This window comes from Sebastes fasciatus, chromosome 13, assembly GCF_043250625.1.
Source record: "Sebastes fasciatus isolate fSebFas1 chromosome 13, fSebFas1.pri, whole genome shotgun sequence".
NCBI classification, from domain to species: Eukaryota; Metazoa; Chordata; class Actinopteri; order Perciformes; family Sebastidae; genus Sebastes; species Sebastes fasciatus.
In genome coordinates this window covers 27624065-27650688 of record NC_133807.1, presented here as the reverse complement: position 1 = coordinate 27650688, position 26624 = coordinate 27624065, and the positions used below count along the sequence as shown (strand labels likewise).

Here is a 26624-nt window from a genome sequence, read left to right as displayed (position 1 = left end):
GCGTGTGTGTATTTTGGTCCTGTGTTTAACAAGAGTGCAGAGTTTCCCAATAGAGCTTGATTGTGGAGGGTCAACGTTGCATGATGAAGAACAATGGGATTTCTGTAGTAGTTTTGGATCAGATTGATGCTTTTATTTCATGGGAATCGGTGTGCGCTTTGGATTCCAACATGTGTTGGCTTGGGGTCGTGATACAGATAAAGTTAATGGGGGGGACTTGGCTATGGGGAATAAGTCTCGGGGATTCGGCAGAAAGAATCTGTTCCAGGTATTGATGGAGGATCAATAACACAAGTCTCATTATTTCCCTGCTTTATGCTTTTCTGTTATGTCTGTCCAACATTACAGATAAACTCAATTAAAAGTGCATGTTAATAATTACAGATAATGTTTTCCAGAAGTACAGTTCATTTTCTTTTTAAATTGTATGTGTTCATTACCTCGTATTTGATCAGTTTTCCTCCCCCGCTAGCAGCATTGTAATGGTGCGTATCTCATGTTAGATTGAAATAATGCCTGCACTGAATTATTGAGTGCTGCTTGTGAGGGCTTTGTTGACGTCTCCATCTCCTCTTCTCTGTCACAAACTCACTGAGAAGAGGGAGAGAGAGGGAGAGAGATCTGTCTCATTGAGCCCAACTCTTCCCACGGAACTCCAACTGAATACCCGCTGCGTCTCGGGCCAAACCAATGGTCCCTTTGTGCCCGTCTATCAGAGTTCCTCTCTCCCCTAGACACTGCCCTCTCTGTGCCCTGCAACCCAGGACCAACTATCGCCTCTCCTCCTCGCTATGGGACTCGGTGGACTGCATCACCCCCGTGACCACTTCAGCTAAATCTCAACAGGGTTCACTGCTCACCTCTGTCTACAGTATGGCTAATCTCGTGGCAAGATTTGGGGATGTGGTGGTGTACAGCTGGACTACTGTGAGAGCTACTGTAACTGATATAACGGTATGATTTTATTTTATGAAGAGTAAAAAGGGTCGTAATGGCACTGATCAGTCATTTTTTTGTTTCTTTTATTCCTGTAGCTGCTGAATGTATGTGTACTGTGTATGTACCAGTGGGCAGCGACCGGGTCTGAAAAGTGAAGTCAGTGCAGAGGTGCCTTAAACTTTCATTCTTTCTAACAGCCAGCAGGGGGCGACACCTCTGGTTGCAAAAAGAAGTCTGATTGTATAGAAGTCTATGAGAAAATAACCCTACTTCTCACTTGATTTATTACCTTAGTAAACATTGTAAACATGAATTTATGGTCTCAATCCCTAGTTTCGTTCAGTTGTACTTAGCTCCACCCTCTTGTGTCACTTCTGGTTGCAAAAAACTAAGATGGCAATGGTCAAAATGCCGAACTGGAGGCTTCAAAACGGCGGTCCACAAACCAATGGGTGATGTCACGGTGACTGTCCACTTCTTATATACAGCCTATGGTATGTACCCGTATACTATATACAAAATGTTACAACTTTTTGCCCCAAAGTTTCTAATAAGTGATGTACCATGTTCTCATGTGAATGCAGTACGTTTTTTGTAAAGCATTAGAAAAGCTGACCAACTGGCTCCTGTCGCACAAAAATCTTTAACAGATCACTGGCAAAGTGCTAAGTCATACCAGTCTCCAAAAACTACCTGCATCACAGGACTAAATGACAACACAATCTTTAGTCCCGATTGTCATCATGACGGCCTTCACAAAACTAGCGTTGCCGCCCCAAAAAAGGACATTTCCTGCTTTAGATTTCCCACTCGGAAAGTCACCTTGACTGTCCATGAACTTGTGTGTGGTTTCCAAAGCTATGATCTGAATGACAGTTCTGATAACTCGCATTCCTACAGCACTCTTTTTTTTGTCACATGTTCTTGAACTCTGCTTCTAAACATAAAATGAGACACAACAAAAAGTCCCAGTTGCTCTAGAAATGACCAGTAATTGTCTCAATATCACGTTGCCCTTTTAGTTGCCCACCATGAATCTACTTTTATTCAAGTTCTTTATACTCTAATTCACCTTCCCTCCATTCCTGTTGACTTCTCTGACCTTTCCTCTTACCACTGAACATTTTTTTTCCCTTTTTTTGCACGGGTTGCCATAGCAGCAATTTCCCCCGAATGATCTCATCAAATCCATACAGCTTCAAATATGCTGCTCAACGCTGATTCAAAGCAGTTCTGTGTAAGAATAATATTTATTCTCTTTAATCCCCCTCTCCACCTCTACACATTCCCCCGCCTACAGAACTGCAGGAGTGTGCCAACAATAGCACCCCTCCCTTCTTTCCTCTCTCCCTGCCGCCCACTCTGCTCTCTCCCGGGTCACCTCGGCAGAATCGGGGGCAGGTGTTTGGGTGAAATGCCGTGGAAAGGGTATAGGAAGGAAGTGTGTATAGGAATTGGCTCAAAAAGGTGTAAAGGCAGTTTTAAGTATGTGTCGGGAAACAGTTTTGTAGACCGATGCACTGTTGTCTTCTGTAGATAATCAATAGTTAGAGATATCCAAGCACTGATTCTGAGATATCACAGCTGTGGAGAGTATGTACTGTATGGTCTGCCAGATAAAACGGTGCTGAAAGGTACCATTGGGTTTGACTGTTTTGCTTAGCTAAATTAATTTCCTCCAGGTGCACCAATGGAAATACTGAAGGGATTCAGTGAGTGATGTAGCCAACCAACGATTTCTTTCTTTCAGTTTTGTTAAACCGCACTCCTAATGTGGTGATGGCAGTAATAGATTATGTTCTTTCTGCAGAGTGTTTTGACATATTGCAAATACGGCAACCCGCTCGCCAAACATTGGAAATTTTGCAAACGCCCAAAAGATTTCTAGTGACAAATGATTTCAACAGTCTACACCAGTATTATTTTATTAAGTCCACAACGTCACGCACTATACGGTAGTTAAAGCGATCGATAGTTTTATAATAACAATGTATGATGACCAAGTGGCCCCCTCAAAACAAAACGTCAGTCGGCGATTTAGGTGTGTTATGCTTTAATTTGAATTTCTTCAAATTTGGCACAAACATTCACTTGGACTCAAGGGTGAACTAATTTGATTTTGGTGGTCAAATGTCACTGTGACCTCACTAAACACGTTTTCGGCCATTAGTCAAGAATTCATATGCTAATAATGACAATTTCACACAAATGCCCATTCGGATAAAATGATGAAGTGATGACATTTTGGACAGACACGCATGGAAACTGCAACTTGACTGGTTGGTGGAAGCATAGAACCGCGAGGCGAGTTTTCATTTTCAAATTTAGTCTACAACCCCAATGGACGCTGCCTCAAATGACATCACTTGAGACGATTTCACAAACGCCACTCAGCTCCCTCGGGAGCCACAAAAGGCTTTATACAACTTCTTTTCACATGCAGCAGTCCTCCTCTCCAAGACCTGTAAACAAATGTTGATGTGTAAAATCAGTGCAGTTCCCCTTTAAGTTTGCTCTATGCTCCAAGTATTCTTTAATGTTAGGTGACTAAAGCACAAAGTTAGAAAAAAGATGTGTATCATTATAAATAAGCCAACAATGATTGCTGGTCTGTTTCGCAAATTCAGCGTCAAAGTCGAACAAATGACACGTCCATCTACCGCCATCTCCTAAACTTTGCTTTTCAGTTGCATTGCCACTGAACGTAGTCAGAGGAGGTAAATTATTTACTGCAGAATTGAACGTTATTCCCAGAAAGTGTGTCCCTTATTTCGATATTTCAACATACTGTCTTGTGGAGTCTTTTTCTCTGCTGTGAGTGATGTTTTTACAGAATAACTTTCCCTTCATTCTTGTGGTCAAAAAATGCCTGGCACCATGAAATGGAGCATTTTACCATGCATTATGATGGAGGAGTCCTCGCCAGAATGAAGTAAACAGCTTGGAAAAGCGGACACACATGCTCTCGTCCTCTCCTAAAGAGGAATCTTTAGCTCCCATCAGGCGAACTTTGCTCGGGAGGATCATTTTTCATCTGTGATACAAAGACAGAAGTCTGCTAGGGACTCCAAAAGGAGTGAAGTCATCAGCTGTGTGGTCAGGGAATGAAAGCGGAGATGAGGAGAGTGAGTTCATCATGACCTAGGTCTGCCCTGGAGGCCGGGACTTTGGTTTTGAGGTTTTGGGCTGGGAGACAGGGAGAGAGGTCAGCCCTTGTGGCACTGCACACTCAACTCAACTCTTGGCTTATGCATTCATACCGCTGAAGAAGAAACATTGCTCCACAAAATAAAACACTTGCAAAGCTTGACCTCTTTTTACAACACAAATAATCAGAGAAGAAAGAAATGGCTGTACGATACATCACACTCAGTGAGGGAAAACAATGTGCTATATGAGGATTCACAGCGCTGTCTGTTCAGGTGTCATTACAAGACGGGGGATCGGTGTAATGTCTAGACCGTAACTAAACAAAAGCAGTGTAATTAACCATCTCTCACCCTCCCCAGGATTTGGCAGAGGTGTTGAGCATCTCGAGCGCGATCACAGGTGGAGGAGAAGGGTGAGGTTCTGTGAGTTAAGTGGCTGTCAGAGCTGCCATGTGGACATTAGCTGGATTAGTGTGATGACATTCAAGGAAGACTCCAGCCATTGTATTCACTGTGTTTTTACAAGTATTATGAATGTTTACAAGGATTGAATTAATCTGTGTTTGGGCTCTTTTTTGATGACACAAACAGTCTCACACCTTTTTTTTTACTCATACCTATCACTCCCACTTCAACGCAGCAGCTCCTCACCTTTTGTTTTCTCCCTTCTCTTCATCCTCCCCTCTCCCGCTCTCTATCCCTCTCTTTTGCTCTCTGCTGCTGTAAAGCCTTTCCGTGACTAGCTGTCATTAATCTTCCCTCTCTAGGGGCAGGATCTTGACTGCGTGCCAGCAAAGCGCTCATACAAAGCCAAGACAGCCATCCAAAAAAACAGAGCCGCTTTTCTTGTTTCCAGAGCACCACGTAGCTCGCACTCGCGCTGCTGCAGCCCTCGGGGCAACGCCGCTCCGCACAACAATGGAACGACTCTGGATGCAGCTTTGCACATCACACCTAGGCTAATATCCATACATTCAGATGCACACGCAGGCATGCACGTATGGCACTTTTTACACCTTCTCACACTGACTCAGTCGTTCCTCTTAAAAACACTCACACATCAGGTATTGTTTGCATGCATGCAGCGTAACGTCAAGGTGGTTTCGGTGCGTGCATTTGTTTTTTCAAATCCTCTAATATAGATGTTTTGGGATTTACTTTGTCACTGATACAATCATCAGTGTCTTATTTCATTTCACTCATCATCAGTATACCTGCAGCCGTAGCAGCACCTGCAGCAGCTTTCCGTGAGAGGAAAAAATGATTATAGTTACTACGAGAACATGAGTCAGTCAACCGCTGTTGACATTTGAGTGTGATATTATCAAACCATACACACCTACCTATGTGGCATAATAATACTGTTCACAAGGAGAAAACACCTAAAGCAAAAATACGTGGAATTCTTTCTCAGGACACCAAGAACCACATTAATGTTTAAGCAACAGCTGAAGTGGAGAGCATTTTTTTTTATTTTGGCTAACAAAAAAAGCAGTTTATTTTGTTTGTGTTGTGTTTGGGGCTGTCAAAGTTAATAATAACACGTTAGCGCAAATTTGTTTTATCGGCGCAAATTTTTTGAACGCATTAATGCATTTTTAAAGCTTGTCATGACGGAGGCTAAATAACACTCCAAAGTTAATTTCGGCGAGGAAAAACTAGCACGGCCATTTTCAAAGGGGTCCCTTGACCTCTGACCTCAAGATATGTGAATGAAAATGGGTTCTAAGGGTACCCACGAGTCTCCCCTTTACAGACATGCCCACTTTATGATAATCACATGCAGTTTGGGGCAAGTCATAGTCAAGTCAGCACACTGACACACTGACAGCTGTTGTTGGGCTGCAGTTTGTCATGTTATGATTTGAGCATATGTTTTATGCTAAATGCAGTACCTGTGAGGGTTTCTGGACAATATTTGTCATTGTTTTATCTTGGTAATTGATTTCCAGTAATTCATATATACATACATTTGCATAAAGCAAGCTTATTTGTTCACTCCTATGCTGATAAGAGTATTTAATACTTGACAAATCTCCCTTTAAGGTACATTTTAAACAGATAAAAAATGTGCGATTAATCGCGATTAACTATGAGCAGTCGTGATTAATCACGATTAAATATTTTAATTGATTGACAGCCCTAGTTGTGTTATATATTTGTATGTTATTGTTCGCGTTCATACTCCTACTTGTTATTCTGCATTGAATGACTCTTTGACCCAGAGAAACCGTGGGTCACCTGACCAGGTGTTCAGCAGGTGAAACCAATCCTCCGCGTCATCCTCAGTGTGTTGGCAGCAGACTCTGGACCTTCGCCATCATAAAGAGCTACTGTGAGGTTAATGGTCTATTGTTGGTGCTATAAATGTCAGATGAGAAAGAGAGTGCAAATTCAGCTGTGCAGCAACACCTTTAGTTGTCTTTAGGGGGGAGGGGGCCTACTATTTCTTATGAATGGGCTGGATCTTTCTTTGTTATCTTATCACACACCTTTTTCTAAACCTGGTCCCCCTGGTTTCTCCTTTCCTGTGAGAGGAGATACCGTGATCCTGCACAATAAAAAGAAAGAAGGGGGCCACCGGCAGCGGGTGTATTGCATAATCTCCTTTCTAACAACCCTTTCAGCCCCCATCAACCACTCCAAAACACACATACTTTGCCCCCCTTAGAAGCCATCATCCAACCTCTACAAACCACCACCACATACTACTTAACTTCCCCACTTCCCTTTGCCCTCAGATCCTTTATAGCTCCGTCGCTTCAAAATAGCCGGACCACCATGCCTCCCCTCAAGAGTTCCCCACCTATTCAGTGATCCGACCACGGGAACTATGCACGGTTTACACCTCTGGCTAAATAAACAGAAAGCGATTATAATGTTGATATGGTTTGGAAAAGCTTTCCATTCTTTGCTCAAGCCCACATTGTGTTGCTATACGGGTGCACAGTCTAATGTGCTGTGGGTGTATTGCAGTATGTTTAGTACATTTATCTTCACACATCTAGATCAAATACTGGCTGTAAGTGCAACACGTTTGGCTCTGCTGTAGGCTTGAGACAATATTTCTCTTAAAGTGTGTTTCTTTCCACTGCTTTGACAGCCATCTGATGTGCTGAGGTTGATTTAGACAGCTGCTGTTTGTCTTCAGAGTCAGACATGTCATGCGCTGTTCTGTTGTTCTTACAATCAATCATCAATTATCAATAGTATCGCTTCTGCCCTTCAGCGTTATCTTCAAAGTATTGCATGCTTTTTGAGTGTGTGATCTCATGAATAACTTGTTAAAAGTTGCCGTTGACTCATTTGGAAGAACTTTCATTGTGTCAGTTTACGAGCTGAATAATCATATCATCTTGAGTTAGTGGTGACATAAATGTCAGATACTCGTAGGCCTTAGGCTTGCAGCGGTAGTCGGTGCTACCGGTGTAACACGGTGGTCAGGCACACACTCATTACACTTTCCCACTGTCGTTTTGCTTTTTTTATAGAAATAAAACCCATTTAGTTCATTTTGGCAAATCAGCACCAGATTTCACACACGGGACGAGATTTGACAGACAAGACGATGGCGGAGGATTTAGCGTCAAAGCGAAAAGCAGAAGCGCCTATTTGGCAATACTTTGGATTAAAACCCAATGCTTTAAGAGAACCATAAGGTTAATGAGGTAAACGCTGTGCGGAGGACGGAGCGGTCACAGCCGGTGTGCGAAGTGCAAAGCTGGACCGGAGAGGCCAGACGCACAGCCATCCGACGGTAAAAGTCAAAGTAAGCGCTCCAAATATTTCGAGCGCCGTCTTCTCTTGTAAAAAATGTCCAGTGTAATCGGAAACACCGGTGTTGTCACAAGTTTATTAACTGGTGGGAAAATTTCCTGGTGACATCCCTGATAGGCCTTTAAACAGAGCTCTCTGCCTGGGAGCAGGATGGATTTACATTCACTTGTGGATTCAAGTGGGATTGTAATGATCCTTTTCTAATGTGTGCATTGATGTGCAGACAATACGCGTTGTATATCACTGTAATTGCTTAAACACAAAGACGAGATAAGCCCCGTGTAATTATTACTTTTTTTTTCTCACTAATAAAACCCCCAGAATGTTACAGAGCCGCGTCTCTCCTCCGCGCTTCATGTCCTCAGCCTCGAGGCAACATTCAGTCAGCCGTATTTCACTGTGTTTGTCTGGAGGGGGGGAACACATTAACCTGCCTCGGCTGTCACGCTAACTCCCAGTTGAGTGAGTCAGCGTCGGCGAGAGGAGTCGGACCTCAACATACCATTCTCACACATCAAAGAGAGGCTAAAGTGGCTCCATACGCTGAGCCTCCGTGGCGTGGCATTCACAACTCTGTTCCCTGACCGGGTCCTTTGAGCTGCTCCCGGCGGGCACAAACGGCATGTTGTGAAGCGTGACCTCACTCCGTTGCCATGTGCCTAAAAGGGCAACGATGACAATATAAGAGATAACGCTAATTATACTGGATTTGGCAGTCAGATAATCTCTTTATTGTTCCTTTTGAAGTGGTTGTTTGATGTGTTACCTGTGGGAAGGCAATCCCTCCGTTCAGATGCCGCACAGCCACATGATAATAACTGGCGTTAGCATTTGTTGCGTGCAACAAGTGACGAATTACATTATGGTATGTTAACGGCAAACAATCAAACCACAAACCAAATAGCAGAGAAACACCCTGGCTTGGTGTGTGGGTGGAAAAGCGTTCTGATTTCAGCCCAGATGTGAGGGTAAATAATGACTTCTGTGGGAGAACTGAGATTTTTATTTCTGAGTATTTCCTGTTGATGATCATGACGCACTTGTTCCTGCAGAAATGTCACTGAGTTCTTGGATTTTAGAGGAATAGAGGAGGCTTATTGTGATCACACTTAAAGAGAATTGTGTTTGTTCAAATAAAGTAAATCAATACCACACTGATCTACAAATTTCTCCACGGAGAGCGTTCTGACCTCTCTGAAGAACTGCATGGCATGTGTGTACTGCAGATGAATACATCAAATGTAAAAAAAAAAAACAGCCACTGCATTTTTTTGTTGCTGATGAACCCTCTTGTATTCATTTCAAAGCTGCTTCGTCAGTGCTGCTCTTTTCTCAGCTTGAGTGTGCCAGGAAGCAGCCATTATATTCCAGCTCAACCCTGTCATTAGCCGGCTGGGGTGTGGGATGTACTGTTTACAAACAGCTACCTGGCGTGACCAGAGAGAAAGTGACACACACGCTATGCGCTCCACAACACACCCCAGACCTGTCTGCCTCTGCTTGCGTGACTGGATGACATTATTCTACAGATAATAACACTTTACGGTTTAAAGTGTCAAAACATTGTGTTGTAAAGTGCTGGGAGCCAACCTCTAACATCTGCTTCTAGAAAAGAAATAACGGTTACTGGTACATTATTATCAATCTAATAATGTAACAAATAACATATGTAATAGTACGGTAAAGCATGAAGACATCACGCAACATTACGTCAGCCTTCCGTCTGCATTACTGTATTTTATGGATACATACTGAAATGTTTGTGAACCACTTAATGCGGGTAATGAAAAGGAACAATGGTTCCTTCAGCAGCCATGTGGTACACATTTACAGAGAGAACGTATTTCATCGTTATGTTGCCACGTTGTTGGTTCATCTCCAAGCACACCTTAGCGGCGTGAGGAAGGACAATGCAGCTCTTTCATAGCCTTGACCTGAACTGTCACACCTTGGTATATATCCAGGACATCCAAGACATCCACTGGCTTCAAATGGACAAAAGCAACAATGAGAGCAGAGAGGTTAACTGAGCATGAAACAATAGGCAGACAGTAAGGGTGTAAGAAATATTAGGGATGCACCGATTGCAAAATGATGGACCGATACATATATCACCTGGCTTAAGTGTATTGTAGTGTATCGCAATATTTTGAATTGATACCCCTGTATCATGATACGGCCAATACCCTAACAGACGGGACACAGCAAGATTGAGTTGACAGCTTAATAAATGGAAAAATATGGAAAATATGGCAAAAGTGATATTACAGATAATGTGGGCGAAACTGAGAGTTTCTGCTGTCTTCATTTGGATCAGTGTTTTTGTGTTGAGGGGTCCGATGACAAACAGACTGTAAGAACTAGTATCCCTTTATACTCCCACACCAATTGCTTCATATTCCCAATCAAACGGCCCCTTTGTCTCGGCGTTTCGTCCCGCGTTACACTGACGAGACGCAGACAGATTATCTTGTTTGAATGGCTTTTCCAGAGCAGCGGAGGGCCGGCACAACAATAGGTAACTTGTTGTAGGCACAACAAATCTAATATTCATTTAACATAGCCTTTACCCACTGGGGGCTGCCCACGCTGGTACAGTAACTGTTTGTATTTGCATAATGCACTCCACCTCAGCAGGGCTGCTAATTGGGCCGGTCGGAGGGCGCCAAAAGCCTCTGATGAAAGAGAGCAGCGGCCACAATTATCATAGGAGACACAACAATGTAGGGATTGAAATAATTCCTTTTATGCCTGCATGGGACTCTCCTCCTCTCTGACAGTCTGACTTTTCCACATAAAGAGAACAGGAAGGACTCAGCTGAACTCAAAGCCCAGAAAGTCTAAATCTATGCTTATATGTGACTGAATCTTAATGCACTGTATACAATACATGTTTGGTAACCATGCAATCTGAATATGTGAAACCCCCACGCACTAACTTAACCCTCATGTCTGGGTTTGTCAATAGGCAGCACGTGAGCATTTGTGCAGACATGCATCCCTGCTAACAAGCTACAAAGATCCGTCCCTGCCCATACATTCATTAGAGGCTGATTGAAGTCATATGTGCTGCTGGTAACATTGGCAGAGAGCTTTATGTTTTTCTCTGCTTGGACATGATGATCGCCCGTGATGTGTCAGAACCAGTCAGACCTTCCCTCCGTCTCGCAGCTAGAATGTAGCTTGAGGGATGTGCGTGACTGAGATTGGCATTGGTAACAGAGCTGGAGTTCACAGACCAGATTTGGGCTTGTTTTATTGCCTTCCCTCAGTGTTCAACATCTGTTAGATTACAATCATTCACACGCACCAATAAATATTTTGGATGTTATTCACATATATTGTCTTTGTGGAAGCTGTTACCCGGAAAACAATTCAGAAGCAACACATGCGAACTAAAAGGCTGCAGAAGTGATTGAAACATGCTCTCATTGTTGTATGATATGAATCAATGAAAAAGCTGAATGAAGCCAACATATCCCAAATTAGGATTCATACTTTTTTTGTATCATATCTTACAAAAAGTAAATGTTTGTAACAGTGCTATAAATTTCAGTTGTCATCTAATACCAAACCTGTTTTGTTAAGGTTTCTTGGAGCTGATGAGGATGTTAGATGTGGTCAAAAGTGGACTTGAAATTATTGTGTCACACATACTGTTTCCAAGAAGAAAGTGTATGGAGCATTTCTGACAGATTGTTTACATTTTGCATCCTTGAGAGACGCAACCTGCCGCATTTGTTTTTTTACTTAAATCTTTCTTTTCCTGTTGCCCCCTTAGAGAAACACAATCTCCATAGGCAGCCTTTAAATCTCAGAAAGATCCTGCTGTCTATATGTTGTGTACATATTGAGTATATCTATGTTTTATGAAGGCTCCATTTTCACTATAAGGTTTACATTGTCCTTATGGGTGCATAGAGCAAGCATGGGCAGAGGAAAATAAAAAATAACGTAATCGAAAAAAATGACACTTTCTACCTGTATAGACCTACATGTGCACCTGAAAAGTATTTTTTTCTACTGTATCTCTGATTTCATTCGTTAGTCCTGTCAGCTCCTCAGGAGCTCTGATGCCGACAGGACAGTTCTGAGGTCAGTAGGTCAGGTTTCCACATCAGTATTGATAGAGGTTAAGGTTTCGGTCACAGGTTAACTCTTATTTAATAGGGATGCACAAAATGGATTTATTTCAGCCGATACGATAACCAATGATTACCTGCTTCTCATGGCCGAAACCGATAAGATATCCGATAATTTCCCATTTTGGTATTTTAAAAAGAATCTCATTACTTGTAGTTTATCCACGCCCGAGGGTAAGGAAGTTGTAGTGAGCAAAGCTGGAGGATTAAGATTTAATAGTCCATAGCTTTGCCTCTGACCTAACCTCTAACTGACAAAAACAAAGAACAGTCCTGACTCTTCAAATGTTCATTTATTTTTTCTAGTAAAGTGCATCAAAAAACTTGTATTACAAATTTCAATCATGCTGTCTTCCTCTTCCTTTGAAAAACAACCACACCGGTGACGACATGTTTGGCTCTCTAGTCAGTTCTCCTTCTCCTCCTCTGTGTGTAGATGCTGCACTTGTTAAGTCAGTGAAAGCACGTTGGCTTTGTCTTATCAGCCGATAATTTATCGGCTATAATTTAATTATCGGAATAATACATAATAATATAAATTTCCAATTGTCACCAATAATTTATCGGGCCTGATATATATATATATATATATATTGTGCATCCTTATTTGCTTAAATAAAACACCTTGATTTATTTAGGGCTGTCCGAATAGCATTTTTTGGGGCTTCAAAGCTTTGGTGAGAAATATTCGTGGCGCTTTGTGGCGCCTCGTGGCGCTTCGTGGCGCAGCGCAGCAGGCTGACATGTTCTTCCATCACAAAAAATACACACAAAAAACACAAAAAAAAGCATTCAAATACTGATTTGGAGGCCGATTACCATGGCAATGGTCGAAACTTCGAAGCTTCGAGCCAGCCCCAGATCTTTTTAAATATCATGACACAATAATGGCATTTATTTATTTTTTCTCCTTTTGCAGGACAAATTAAATTACAAATGGCTCCCAGATTTTTAGGTGCAACAAAGACCCATCAACATTTGAAGTTCACAGGAAAAAGCAAAGATTATAAGGTGCTGGTAATAAAGCCTGATAGTAGACGAGAGTTTCCAGTCAATCAAAAAAATGTGGTCAGTCACTCAGCAATAGAGAGAGAGACTTCATAACCTGGATAGGAAACAGGTGCTGAGTCAGTGAGGAGAGGAATGTCAGAAGAATGGGGAGGGAAGGATAGCGTGTCTGTGTGTGCATATGAGAGAGAGAGAGGTGTGTGTGTGTGTGTGAGAGAGAGTGTGAGTAACGCTGAGTGGAAGCCAGGGAGCCGAGGAGAGAACAAGGGGAGGAGACTCTCTGGGGATTGCGTGCGGACATCAAATGTTTACCTGTAACAAAAAGAAAGGGGAAGGTGTAGGAGGGAAAAAAAGGAGAGGAAAAAAAGGCCGTGGTTTACAGGGGTGGGCGGGGACCCAAAGCCTACAGCATGAGCTTCGCACGCAACTTAACAATACTACCTTTATGAAGACTGTATTGCGTTAGTCAGTGAGCACACACACACTCATTCACGTATGATACCGCTGGTGTTACACACACACACACACACACACACTGAACGATGGCACTCACACTGCAGCTATCCATGTGAAACCCTGTAAAAGAGGTGTGGAAGGCTTTCGTGACTTCCAGATAATGGGATCAAAGAGGCTCGGACTCTTTTTGTGGCCACACATTATACACCAAATAACCCGCCCCATCTGTAGAACAGCTGGAGTTTCTGTTTGACAGAAGGGGTACTTGTGTCTATCCGAGCTCAACCCCAGAACCCAAGACTTCTGAAAGCAGATGTTCAGCCCCCCCCCACCCCCACCCCATCCCCCCTCTCTCGTCCCCGACCCTCTCTGCGGTCGCCCTGTTTCATTTTTCATCATAATTGGCCAACAAATCAAGACAAAATGAGAGTCAGCCTTTGTTGTGGAAACTGCAGAAGATTTACAGACGGGCGGCCTCTCACTTGCTTTCTCCCGGGGGTCTCCGTCTGACTGTCTGTCTCCTGCTGTCTCTACATCTACAGTATCTTGGCTCTGCATCTCAAGGTCGCCTTATCTGTACTGAGAACAAAAAGCCTGGGAAAACCTGGGCTGATAATAGATTGCTTAAAAATAGTCACAACATGGCTTTATATTGAAACACCTTTACAGTAACACCTCTTGGTGACTTATATAGAGAACTATTCCTGCGTTTTAACAGCCATTTAATGTGGAATTATCATACTGTATGTTGCATGCCAAAGAATGACGTGCATGCAAAATGTTCTCAAGACAATTATAACCAAACACAACCTTTGCCCGTTTGCCAGCACTTTGTCTCTCTTCTTCAATTGGAAGGAAAATCTTGTGAGATCTGATTGGCAGCTTGCGTGTAAAAGGCAGAGTTTTTGGGATTTAGCCTGGGGCGTCTGCGGTCAGAGCAATATGTGTACTATAAATAATTTGACTCTATGTCGTGTGATTGTGTGAGCAGAGAGAGAGAGAGAGAGAGAGGGAGGGAGAGAGAGAGAGCTACACACACACACACTGAGCTCAGGGCTTCCTCTCCTGTGAGCGTCTGCAGTCAGAGCGCAGGTACAATAGGGAGCATTGTTCGGCTGGCAGGCCCCTGCGTGCCGGCTCCCCCCTCCGTACCTGAGCACAGAGACAGGTGTATTTCTCCTAGTCACGCATAGCCCTGCCACACTCCCAGCTGCTACACACTGAGCCTGCACAATGAGATCACACACACACACACACACACACACACACACACCTAGAAGAGCATCTACAGACTAAACCTGACTACAGTTTCTAATTTTATTCCTCGCAGTAGATGCCCTATTTGAACTCTTAACATTCACATTTTTCTAATTCAAATTTTAACCTTAAACCAACTTTAATATGAGAGTTAAAAACCCCAGATTCATGTACCTAAAAACACATGTATCTTTAAAAAAATGACACCCATAAAAAATACACATCACCAACATATCTGCTGCTGTCATTACAGATTATAATTTACAGTCTTTAAAGCTGCAGTGGGTAGAAGTATGTGGAGCAAATCTGATTTAAAAAAAGTTAGTTTTATAAAACGGAACTATATCCTGACAGTAGTGTATAAGACAGGTAATCTCTCTTAATGGCATCTGCAAGATTTCACAGACCGGAGGAAAACAACCAGTCAAAGCTGATCTGGAGTCTGCCGTCCAGCTGCCGTCTATGAGAGCCGGCTGTCAATCACTCACGAACTCCGACCAAACGGTCAAACTAGGCAGCGCTGATCAAATATGAATCAATATTCTGTTACTGTAATGCCTATTTCTGGCCTCAAATGTTTTCAGAAACATCTTGTAGTGTACTGTTTAGCTGTAAAATGAGAACATTTGTGACCCAGCAGTCATGTTGAGATCAGTTGAGGAAATACCAAGCACCGTCCACCAGCCGGAGTACAGCCAATAGGAACGCTCTCTCTCTGAAATGACCTGTGATTGGCCAAAGTCCCGCATCACAGGATAGATTTTTTAAAGCCTGAAAACAGAGCCATGAGGAGGCGCAGAAGTCTAGTTTTCTCTCAGAACACTTCAATTACAATATGATGAAAGGTTATAATGGCATTTTTGACCAATGATGCCAAAAACGTTCTGCCTACTGAAGCTTTAATAGAAAATTTAATTCCATTTTTTGGGCTTCGAAGCTTCGGTGAGAAACATTCAAAGGTATTTGAAGCTTTGCTTTGGCGCAGCAGGATGACATGTTCTTCTGTCTGTCTGTCTCCATCTCCCCCGTTTCAGTGCCCCTGCCGCACGACTAAAATGTATGTTGAATATGAATAATGGATAATGTTGTGGGATTATTCCTTATTTCATGTGCTATTTTAGGATTTATATATTATTATAACATACTTACAGTATATATATAAAAATAAAACCAAAACGAAGCATTCGAATACTGATTTTTAGGTTCATTACCATGGCAACGGTCGAAGCATTGAAGCATTCGAGTCAACCCTATAATGTGTACATATCGTCTGTCACTGCCAATATAAATCCTACTCACTGTACATGCATACACTATATAAACATCTTTACACGTACATACTGTACATAATCATCCAGTCCATGTTCATACATCCAGTATGTATTTCTTGGCACTAGTTGTATTGTTCACAACTTCCAGAACACTTGACTTGTATATAGACATTTTCTTTTCTTTTAATATCTTATTTTATTGTTGGTCATTATTGTTCCTCGCTGTTATTTCTATTCTGTGTAAGTACATTGAGAGAGCTGCAAGTCAAATTCCATGTATGCATGTACTTGGCAAAATAAACCTGATTCTGCCGATGTGTACAGCTGCACACTCACTACATGTTATTTTCCTGCAGGAAGTTAAGGTGTATTCTGTTGATAATCACGTCTTTACATTTGATGTTGGCAACGTGTGCTCTTTGACACAGAAACCCAATAAACCGAGGCACCTGCAGGTTCTCATGGTCACACTATGGTAAGGCTCCAGGAAGGAAGGGTGTGTTTGTCCAAAGAAATTCCCCCTTTTGCCCATGCAGTAAGACTGTGTGTTAGGGAGGAAGGAGGAATGAGTCATGCCCAACATGTCAGTGGTACAGCGCAGCCAGTCCAGGGCCAAAAGTTAATTTAATTTCTCCTCGAGTGGGAAAACATGTTTGAGTAAACATCAGAACCCCCCGTTACAGTTTGACATCTTAATGCAGGGCGAGAGGGAGCGAGGGATAAAGGGAGATGTCGAGAATAAAGGAAGTGATTTTACCAAAATCTTTACATTACAATGTTAAGAATAACATAGTAGGTGGTGGGGGGGGGGGTCATTGATTACATGGCTCCCTTTGAAAGAGCCTCCCTCACTCAGATCTGACTCCCTGAGGTGCTGGAAGTAGTCCAACCCTATCAGTCTCATAGCACAAGAGGACTAGCTCTTTATCCTGGGTGATTCTATAGAAAAGAGGTACACGCCGCATTATGTCTTATTATATAGAGCAGGCACAAGCCATTTTTTTTTTCTTTTTTTCACATGAGTAATCTTCACCCACCACGTCACTCTGAAACCTTGCCGTGACCCCCGTTCGGCTTCACTTTGCCCGTTCCCACGGAGAGGCCAACAACCTGACGGAAGTCGGCACATTTGGCCGTACATGGAATTACACGATCTGCCAACATGGAATCCAACCTCAGGTTTCCTGGCTGATATTTACCGAATTAATTCCCAGGCGGATGTAGAAATAATAACACCCATGAAAGGTGGGAGAGTGGGAAAATAAGGAGGGGAAACCGAGTGTGGCGGGTTCGTGAGCCATGCCAGGGAAAGGGCATGCTGTTATTTGGGAAATACTTGTCATTTCTCATCCACCTCTTGGTTTCCATGACATCCACCCCTCCACCCCTCCACCACCACCACCACCACCACCATCACCTAATAAAGCAGCTCGCATCATACTATAAGATTAGTAGTTAAATGGCAACAGTATGGCCGGCATTATTGTAACCGTCTCTTGTCTCATAGGCTCTCGCTCTCTGTCCCGTCGCTGGAGCTCGGTGCACTCAGAGCCACATAAGGAAACATTTGTTCCCCAGACTGGTTGAATGGAGCCTTGTGTTGGAGGTAGTCAAAGAGATACAAGGGGATAGGACATCCAAACAGTCCCAACACAAGAGCTCTGCTCTGAAGCCCCTCTCTGTCTGAGCCGGGCCCAGTAATGAATGTCCTCCAGTCTTAATCACTCTCAGAGAGCACACACTGGAGATATGACTGACTCCATTGTCCTCCCCTCTTATGTTTTGTATGTTGAAAGCAGAAGTCGTAGAGGTCACCGCTTCCAGTAAATATTAGATTTGTTTCGCCAACGCCAGGTGATCTGGGGCTCTTTGGACAGAGTGGATTTCCACATGTGCAGGTTTTTGTAATATATATTCCGGCTGCATCACCACATGTTGTACTTCTTGATATGTTCGCTAAGCAATCTTCTCTTCGCTCCATCAGCCTGGATTCTCCCTGATGCATTCCTCCTTTTCCTCCCATCTGTGTGAGCGGCGTTCAGAATGGTTTTGTGCTCTCTGGATATGATTATCCCTGTCACACCAATCTGGAAAACATTTGTGTGCACATTAGCACATGCCTACGAACACACGCTGGCGTGAGTATGCAAGAGGAGGATGCACAAAGTAGGCACATTATGCACATGCACACACACTGGGAAATTAAGCATGAAAGCAGGAGGAAGCGCCGGCTCTATTGTTTACACGGGTTTAGATAAGAGATCATTACCTCTTAATTACCTCTACAAGATAATTGCCTCTGCTAATACTTTAATTCAGCCTTGATTAATGATTAATGAGCCAAGGGTGCAGAGTGGCTTTTGTGCAACGAGCGAGGTCAACACAGTGAACCAGATAAATATGTGTAACCTTTCCTTTCTTTCTTTTTTTCTCCAAAGGAAAAAAAAAAGAAAAACCCTTCACACAGCAGCGGTGGCTTAGGAATGCGAGACAGGAATGCTGTTGAGTTACTATAAAGGGGGTTTGATCACTGCTAACAATGTCTTTGTGTTTTCATCCCCGGCTCTAGTCACGCAATGCTGTGTGCGCGAACCTCCAGCAACTTTTCAACCCCGGCACACAAGAAAGCCATCAAGTACCTGCAATTGACAGAATCGCGTGCAATTCAGGTACTCCAGGATTGTGCTGGAGTGCAGCCAGATGGGGAGGGAAGCAAAAGGTGGAGTGGAGCTTCACCTGCATAAAAGTTGAACACACTGACTGTGATTGGGGATCAGTAACAGTGGTGTAGAGGAGGATAAAGCCACTTTAACTTTATTTATTTATGGCAGGAATTCAAAAGATCTAAAGTCCTTCATACATGTGAATTATAGGAGGATAAAATGCAGTTTGTTTTAAGTTTTATGGGAACAATTGGTTTATAAAAATATGCACTGAAGTCAAAGTTTACCCACTTTATCAACATATATTATGTCTTCTTTTTGGCCACTTTTATCCAAACTATATCAAAATGAATGCCATAATTCTCATATGCAGTTTGTTCACAATGGTTTTATCATAGTGTAATTTAAAATAACATAATCAGTTTTCCTTTTAAAGTGATTTTTTTCACAGGGAAGTCAAATTTTCAGTCCAACACATGACAAACCCATAAATGATGGCAAATATCACATTGATTTTTTTTGCTCTGATGCACATTTAATGAGTGAAACTTTCATTGAACTTGAGTTTCATTCAACCATCTCAGTATATAAGTTCACTTCTGTTCTAATTTTAGTCTCTGAGGCTGTATACTCCGCTCTCCCAGGAATCCAGTCCTCGTTTTGAGGTTTCAAGGGAAGCTATGATCCCAGAAATACAAGCAAGCCTGGAGGTGGTTAGGACATGAAAGTGAGGTAAGAAAAGACAAGAGATTCATTCATAGCAAGGTGATTCAAGGCACCGACATCCCTGTATCTCTGCACGGCGACAGAAGATCATTATTACTCACTCGCGCTGCTCACAGAGTGCTCACACGCAAACCTGAGATCAGACTGACAGATGATGAGTGACTGCAGCCAGATTATACCAGCCTTTATTCATGACATAACAATTTACCTGGCTGTTAGAGAATAATAACAATAAGAAGAAGAAGAAGAATGACGGTAATAATAATAATAGTAATAATAATAGTAATAATAATAATACATTTATTTATATAGCACTTCTCAAAACAGATGTTACAAAGTGCTTCACAAGACAATAAAAGCCGATAAATAAAGTAAAAAATATGGTAATTGCTAAAACAGAACATCAGACAATAAAAGCAGATAGAGTAAAACAAATATGGTAATTGCTAAAACAGATATAATAATAATAATAACAATCATTACAATAATAATAATAATAATAATAAGAGTGTGTTATTATTTAAATCATTATCAAAACTCAGATGATTGATAATGCCAGAAGCACTTTTTATATTAATATAAAACAGTAAAACTTATTTATATTTTTAACTTTTAACACATATTTTGGCAGTAAATTATAATTTTAAAAACGTTTTGCTTTTTAAGGTAAAACATGTTTGTATATATATATGTATATGTGTATATATATATATATATATGTATATATATATATATATATATATAAATAATATACATTTATTATATATGTACATATGTAATAAATGTGTGTGTATATGTATATGTATATGTGTATATATATATATATATATATATATGATTAACTATTTCCAGTAACATGCATGTTTTACCTTAAAGCAAAACATATTTTAAAATTACAATTTACTGCCAAAATATGTGTTATAACATAATTCACATAATGTTCATTTATTTTTATTTTCTCTTTTGCTACTTTAAAAGCTTTAGATAGATAGAAACTGTGTTGATCACTAGGGAAATTCAAGGTACCAGCATCACAGTTCCATAGTGTAAAACATGTTAGTAAAAAGGCGGTAAAAAAAGTTAGTAGTGCAAAGTACACAGTACAAAAAAAATATACCAGATATAAAAATACAAGGAGATGAAGAAAACAGTTAAAACTGAATATAGTGCAAGGTAACAGCTGTGATACACGACTATTAAATAGTGCAGAAGAGACTGTTAAAAATGAGTATAGTGCAGGGAAACTCCAGTAGCTTAGACTAAAGTGCACTGTATGGATTATTATCTGTCCTGCAGCTATAATGCATACATGCATTAAATGTATATATATATATATTTAATCTGGTTTCATACTCCAGTTTTCAAATATTTGGCAGCAACAGCAGCAATAAACTCCACATACCATCATGCCTTGCGCGTCTACGTTGTGCTGAAGGCAGCATGTGCTGCGCTGCTCCGCTCCAACTATGGCTCAGTGCGGCTCAGGCTCTTCACGGGAGCGTATCGTGAGAGAGCTGCACACTGAGACGCTGCTTGGAGCTCCAGCAGAGAGACAGAGAGAGAGAGAGAGAGACCATCACTGCGCTGGACCACAAGGAGGAACCAGCTGCTTTTATTGCTGCTTATTGGAAATAATCACACTGATCGATCTGCTTGATTTGCCGGATCAACTTTACGCATGGATACTTTGGACGCATTATAAGGATTAAACGCTGTTGTTATAGCCCTGACACACGTGGAGGAGTTATTATTATATATTATTATTATTATTGGTACAACTTAATGATGGCAACAGCTGATGGATTCAACGCTCCAGCTGTGTGTCCTCCTGTGGGATATGAGGAAATACTGTCTACTACAAGGGATGTCCAGTTCTCCTTCTGCTGGACAGACGAGCCTCTTGGGATACTTTCACGCGTGTGGCCAGTGTCATCTATACATGGCCAATATGGTTTTGGAAATCGATATTTGATGCGGTGGATTTTGGCACAATGAAAAGGAATATCCTGGAATATATTATTTTGGAAGCGATGCTCAGCTGATGTGCAGCAGCAGTTAATGGATAATGACATCTCCTCTTCATCATCCAGCAGGTAAGATCACTACCTTTTTTTTTTTGACAGTGAAATGTCATGAGTTGATTCAGATATTCATGTTGTCATTTATGTTTGTTTTGAGTTGTGCAGCATAGTCAGTGGTGTTCAGAATGGGTCCCAATTAGGATTAACTTCACAAGTGAAATCAAAACAACAATGGCTGTTTTGACCAAAGGTTCTGTCGTTATCTCTCTATACACACCCATGTGCCCAACACCTTTACTACCAAATGATAATAAACAATCCTCTCATGTGGGTGAATCTGTGGAGGTGGGCGTGTTTCTTCTAAAAAGCTCTGATCTGCTCCACATATTAGGCTCACCTGTGCACACTGCTCCGTTATCCTCTGGGTTCATTACATCTCTCACCCTCAAAACTGACTCGAATTGATGCATGACTTAACTCCTCCCTTTTGCATTTTCAAATTGGCACCTTTATAACCACCATACATACACCTGCAGTGCTAGGTGTCCACAGACCATTCACAGAGCCATGGTGACCATAAGTCATAAGTTGTCAAAGACCAGGTGCAGCAAGGTAAATGTGGCTACAGTGACCATAGAGAGCAACAGAGTAGTCCACCCACCTCTCCAACACTGACTCCATTCAGGTGAGAGTAAATCTGTCTGCCCACACAGGGAGGGCTTTGCCATGTGAAGCGGCTGTCAGTGCTGCAAACTGCTGCTACCTGCATAGTGTATAAGATGCTCTGCATGTGGTTAATACACAGACCTGTTTGGATGATGTGTAGATGCTTCATCTGAGTGGAACCTGCAGGTGTAATGTGATCACAGAGGACTGTACGGTGACATTATGGTCATTGCATTCCTAGTAGCTCATGCAAGTTATGTGATGAAGCTTCCTTCCACCTTCCTCTTCACTCCTCAATACCATCCACTTCCTCAGCAGTGAAGAATTCCATCTATTGTTGGGGCATGGGACAGAGCCCCACTATATGTCTGTATACAGCGCAGAGCACAGACCGATCCACCCCCCCTCCTCTCCACCAACTCAGCAACCCCCCCACACACCCCCTCCATTAAAAATCTTCTCCAAACAAGACCCCCTTTCTCCGCTGAAGAGGGACCCTCTGTCTAATGCCAAGTGACTCTCATGGCCAGCATTGACGGTGGGACACTTGCTGCACAAAGGGAGCTGAAGTGTCAAATAAACTCGGTCAGAGCCCCCCGACACACAAGAATTCCTTTATCTGGCACCCTGGGAGGCAGACAAAGACGGACTTTGTGTCAGCGAGCAGGCCTTGACTAAACACTGGGGCTTTTTTTTTTTTTTTTTTTTTACTCCTCTTCTCACAACTTCTGCCTCTTCTTCCTCCTCCTCCTTTTGTCGTTTGAACGGCGGAGCGGGAGCATGTCTGTTGACGGTGACCCCACGGCTCGCCCGGCATCTGTCCTGCACACGGCCGACATGGCCCCTGTGCTGCACCGCAGATGCGCCCATAGCACGCCCACCGGCTTCTCTCACTCAAGACTGTTAGACATCAAAGCAGCCAGGATATTTCAATAGATTTTTTTTTTTAGATACTTTTGTTTATGTCTTGGTTCGTAGCTGAGAATAGCAAAGCAGGAATTTGCTTTTCTCACAGGGCTGAGCGTGCTGGCTGAGCTGTCATATGATACGCTTGTGGTGAACCGCAGTAGAGAGCCATATACACACACCGGGGTCAGAGTCACTTAACAACCCTGTATTTACTCCACTCAACATTTCCTTGAAACTTCCTCATCACTTGCAATTCTTTGAGTTCAGATTCAGCTGCATTGTCATCTGTTTTATACTTCAATTAAAACAGAAATACCTAAAATAAGAGCTTGAGTTGTTAGATGATTAACACAAGTTTCCATTACCTTAAAATGTTACCTGGACAAATCAGGTAACACACACTCTTCAGACTAAACAGACACACACTCTTTCCACACTTGTGGTGATTCTATAGAGCTCTATAACTCCTTGAAGTTAAACACCTACTGTAGTCTGTATGGAAGCGAGCCCAAAGTGCTGGAAAATGACCTCATGCAGCGTTGAGACAACGCTGAAGCAGAACCACTGACTGCGTTGTGGCCCAGACCTGGAGCTGGCCGGCCCCGGTGATAGACGTGTGCATCAGGCCCCCCCAGGCATGCTAATACAGGCCTGCCAGAGAGCCACAGTCCCCAGCACGGTGGTTAAGGTAAACAGATCAAGTTGCTGTGGTCGAGCGTGTTAATGGCGTGTTTATGAGCTTAAGTCGAGTGGTGATTTATCATGTCTGAACTGGAGGCCTCACTTCGGGGTCCTTGGCCTTGATCGAGCTCGGTGTCTGGTGCGTGTGTGTGTGTGTGTGTATGTGACATTGCACACAGGTGACAACACCGACTGAGCAGCAGCGTGACCTCCCGGTGAACCGTGTCTCAGTGTCGTGACCGTTTTCGACCGCTGCTGGAGGGAAACATTTTTATCGTGCATTAATTACTGTTTTTGTAGCAAATGTGCCCTCGCATTACCTCATCAGGTTCTGCGAGGGCACGAGGCTCAGATCGCAGGGAAAATCTCCGTCCATCATTAGTGTCAGATAACCTTTTAATGAGCTCCATGAGAAATATCAGGCTGTAAAAAAAAAAAAAAAAAAAAAAAAAAGCCTTTCATATAGAGAGCCTTTTACACTCAGTTTGTGTGTAGAATGGGGCTCTAAAGTTGTCTGAACAGGAGAACTGTCATTTATTAGTAGTGCGGGAACAATGGGGAGCTTGTCTCCGGGGTGGTGGGGGCCAGTGGGGGGGCCAGAGGGGGCCGGTGGAGCCAGGGGAGGGTGGCCTGAGATTGGGCAGCAGCCTCTGACCAAGAACAAGCCCCTGTCTGATGGAGAGAACTGCTGACCCTTCCTGAGTAAAATGGCACCTTTGTTTCGAGGTGTATGTGTTTGTGCCTATGTGTTTATGTGTGTGTGTGTGTGTGTGTGTGTGTGTGTGAGAGGGAGAAGGAGAGAAAAGCTGGGAGCACTGTGTAAAGTGTTTTTTCTTTCTCAGCGCTTTCCCTCCATTTTCTCTTATAGCTGCAAGTTTTGCGATTAGATTCTCAAGGAACATGTGTAAGAAATGTTTGAAAATGAATTAGTTATCTGGCACTAAAGCATGCCATCTCTTCAGAATTTGCCCAGAATTAAAATTTGTATAGTGTTTTTGAATATCAGCTTTGAAGAAATGCACTTTGAGACCTTTATTCCTTACAAACAGAGGTGTCCAATACACCCGTCATAGAGCAAATGCCCTCAGTAAATACACAATAGCATGTCTATCACGACCTCTGTGATGCTCTGCCACCAGACCACCACTTCAAACTAATTAGCTATTTTCATGTTTTCCTCCAGCCTGTCGCCACAGTCGTCTGTGTGGCGCTTTCTTCCTGCTGGCCCTACTAACAATTATCTTCTCTCTCTAATGATGCTCATGAGGGAGAGTTGTTTAAACAGGGGGTGGGGGGTAAAGAAATAGAAGGGAGGAGGAGGAGATGCTGGTGGGTTTAATGGCAGCAGTTTGCTGATTTCCTACAGGGAAACCACAACTTAGTGTGTGTGTGTAAAGGAGGGTGGGAGTCATCAGGAAGCGGGAGGCTGAGAGAGACGGACAGCTTGGGTGCTTTAGAGGAAGTGGTGAACACGAGTGGGGGATTCTTCAAAAATGATGCCTCTGGGTCTGGCACTTAGAAGCTGGTCCTCTTTGATAAACCTTTCCTCCGCACCTGGCATTCAGACCTTTTTAACTTTGCTGCAGTATTTGGGTGATAAAATGTGGCACACTTTTATTTAAATCCTGCGATCCCTTCTGTCCTTGACCTCCCTGTGTGAACACTCCAGGAATATAGAAGAAAGAGAGCATTGGAGAGATGCAGACAGAGGTGAAAGGAAGATGGGTGGAGGTGGAGGACAGAGCAAACAGCGAAGACACACAGCGCAGCACAGGGGCATCTCTGTCGGGGCCCGGACGCAGACAGACAGCGCTCCATTCAAACTGCACTCAGCCACAGGAAGGCTGCACACACCGCCCACCTCACTGTGAGGGCACTATCTGAAGAGGAATAGTGAGGAAGAGATGCTACAGTATAAGAACAGGCTGCTAGTTGCTCTGGAATTGAGGCAGTGGGAGGATGTGCAGTGTAGAAGTGTAGCACAGGGTTCACTTCACATGCACAATACAGAGGAAGTGCATGACATCTTTTGGGAATTCTTCCCCATTGTGAAACAGTCACACCTCCAGGTGTAGGGTGGTGGATCTTCAGGTGTCTTCTTGTCCTGCCCTGTTGCACAACGAAAAAAAATGATCTTGGTTTGTTCGATGTTTTAAATACCAAACATTCCTCCAGTTTTATCTCAAACTGACCCCACTTGTTCTTTTCCGTGATCTCGTTTTTGGAGGGAAAATTCCTCCCTTTGTGTTTCCCCCTCTCGCAAAAATGTCACATTCCACCGAACCTGTTGACCATATTCGGCCTTTTTACTTTCCCTGGGTGTGGGTCGCCACGGCAACGCCATCGCGTTTCAACGGCGAGTCACACCTACACACAAGTTAAGCCATCCTCATTCAGGAGGCTTTTTTTTTTTCCTCATTCGATCCACTCTTTCACTCCTCCTCCTCCCTTTTCTTTGCTTCTCAGTGGGGAGGATAAAGGAGACATTTTCAGTGTGAAGAGGAGCGTGAAATTTCCTGTGTGACCTCCCCGGGACACGGCAGACCACCAGGCTCCTCAGACGGCTTGTGTGTGTGTGTGTGTGTGTGTGTGTGCGTTAAATCCTCTGGGGAGATCCCTGTGACGCTCGCTGACAGCTTTTAGTGCGTGTCTGTTTTTATTTTCTTTGTTTAAAGGAGATTGAATGAGGTCCAGTTACACTCCTTTGCACATAAAAAAGTGCAATTAAGTTGGATTTAGTGTCCTGACACACAAATGAGCATGTATGCTGGGTAACTGGGATGCAGATGCTCTCCCAGTGGGCCTGTGTGCTACGTGGTCGAGCTACCTCAGTGCTTCTGACAGACATGCTGTGCTGTGGAAGTGGCTGTCAGTGTCCCTGACCGGAGGCTCAGATAAGCACACAGAGCCAAAGTGCTGTAACGACAGCTAAAACGTCTGGAGGTTGTCCAGATGTCAG

The 26624-nt window shown here is 42.9% G+C and overlaps 1 long non-coding RNA gene across 5 annotated transcripts in view; it reads left to right on the top strand.

Moving 5' to 3' along the window:
• Positions 1-26624, top strand: part of LOC141781103 (uncharacterized) — a 137918-nt gene that overhangs the window by 55559 nt on the left and 55735 nt on the right. Inside the window, exon 1 of one of the 5 annotated variants that reach the window (XR_012596771.1) lies at positions 20807-21481. The exons of 3 other annotated variants lie outside the window; for them this stretch is intronic. This is a non-coding gene — a long non-coding RNA (uncharacterized LOC141781103). Of the gene's footprint in view, positions 1-20806; positions 21482-22935; positions 23673-26624 lie in introns of those variants that run through there. One more of the 5 variants, XR_012596772.1, reaches the window with a different exon arrangement.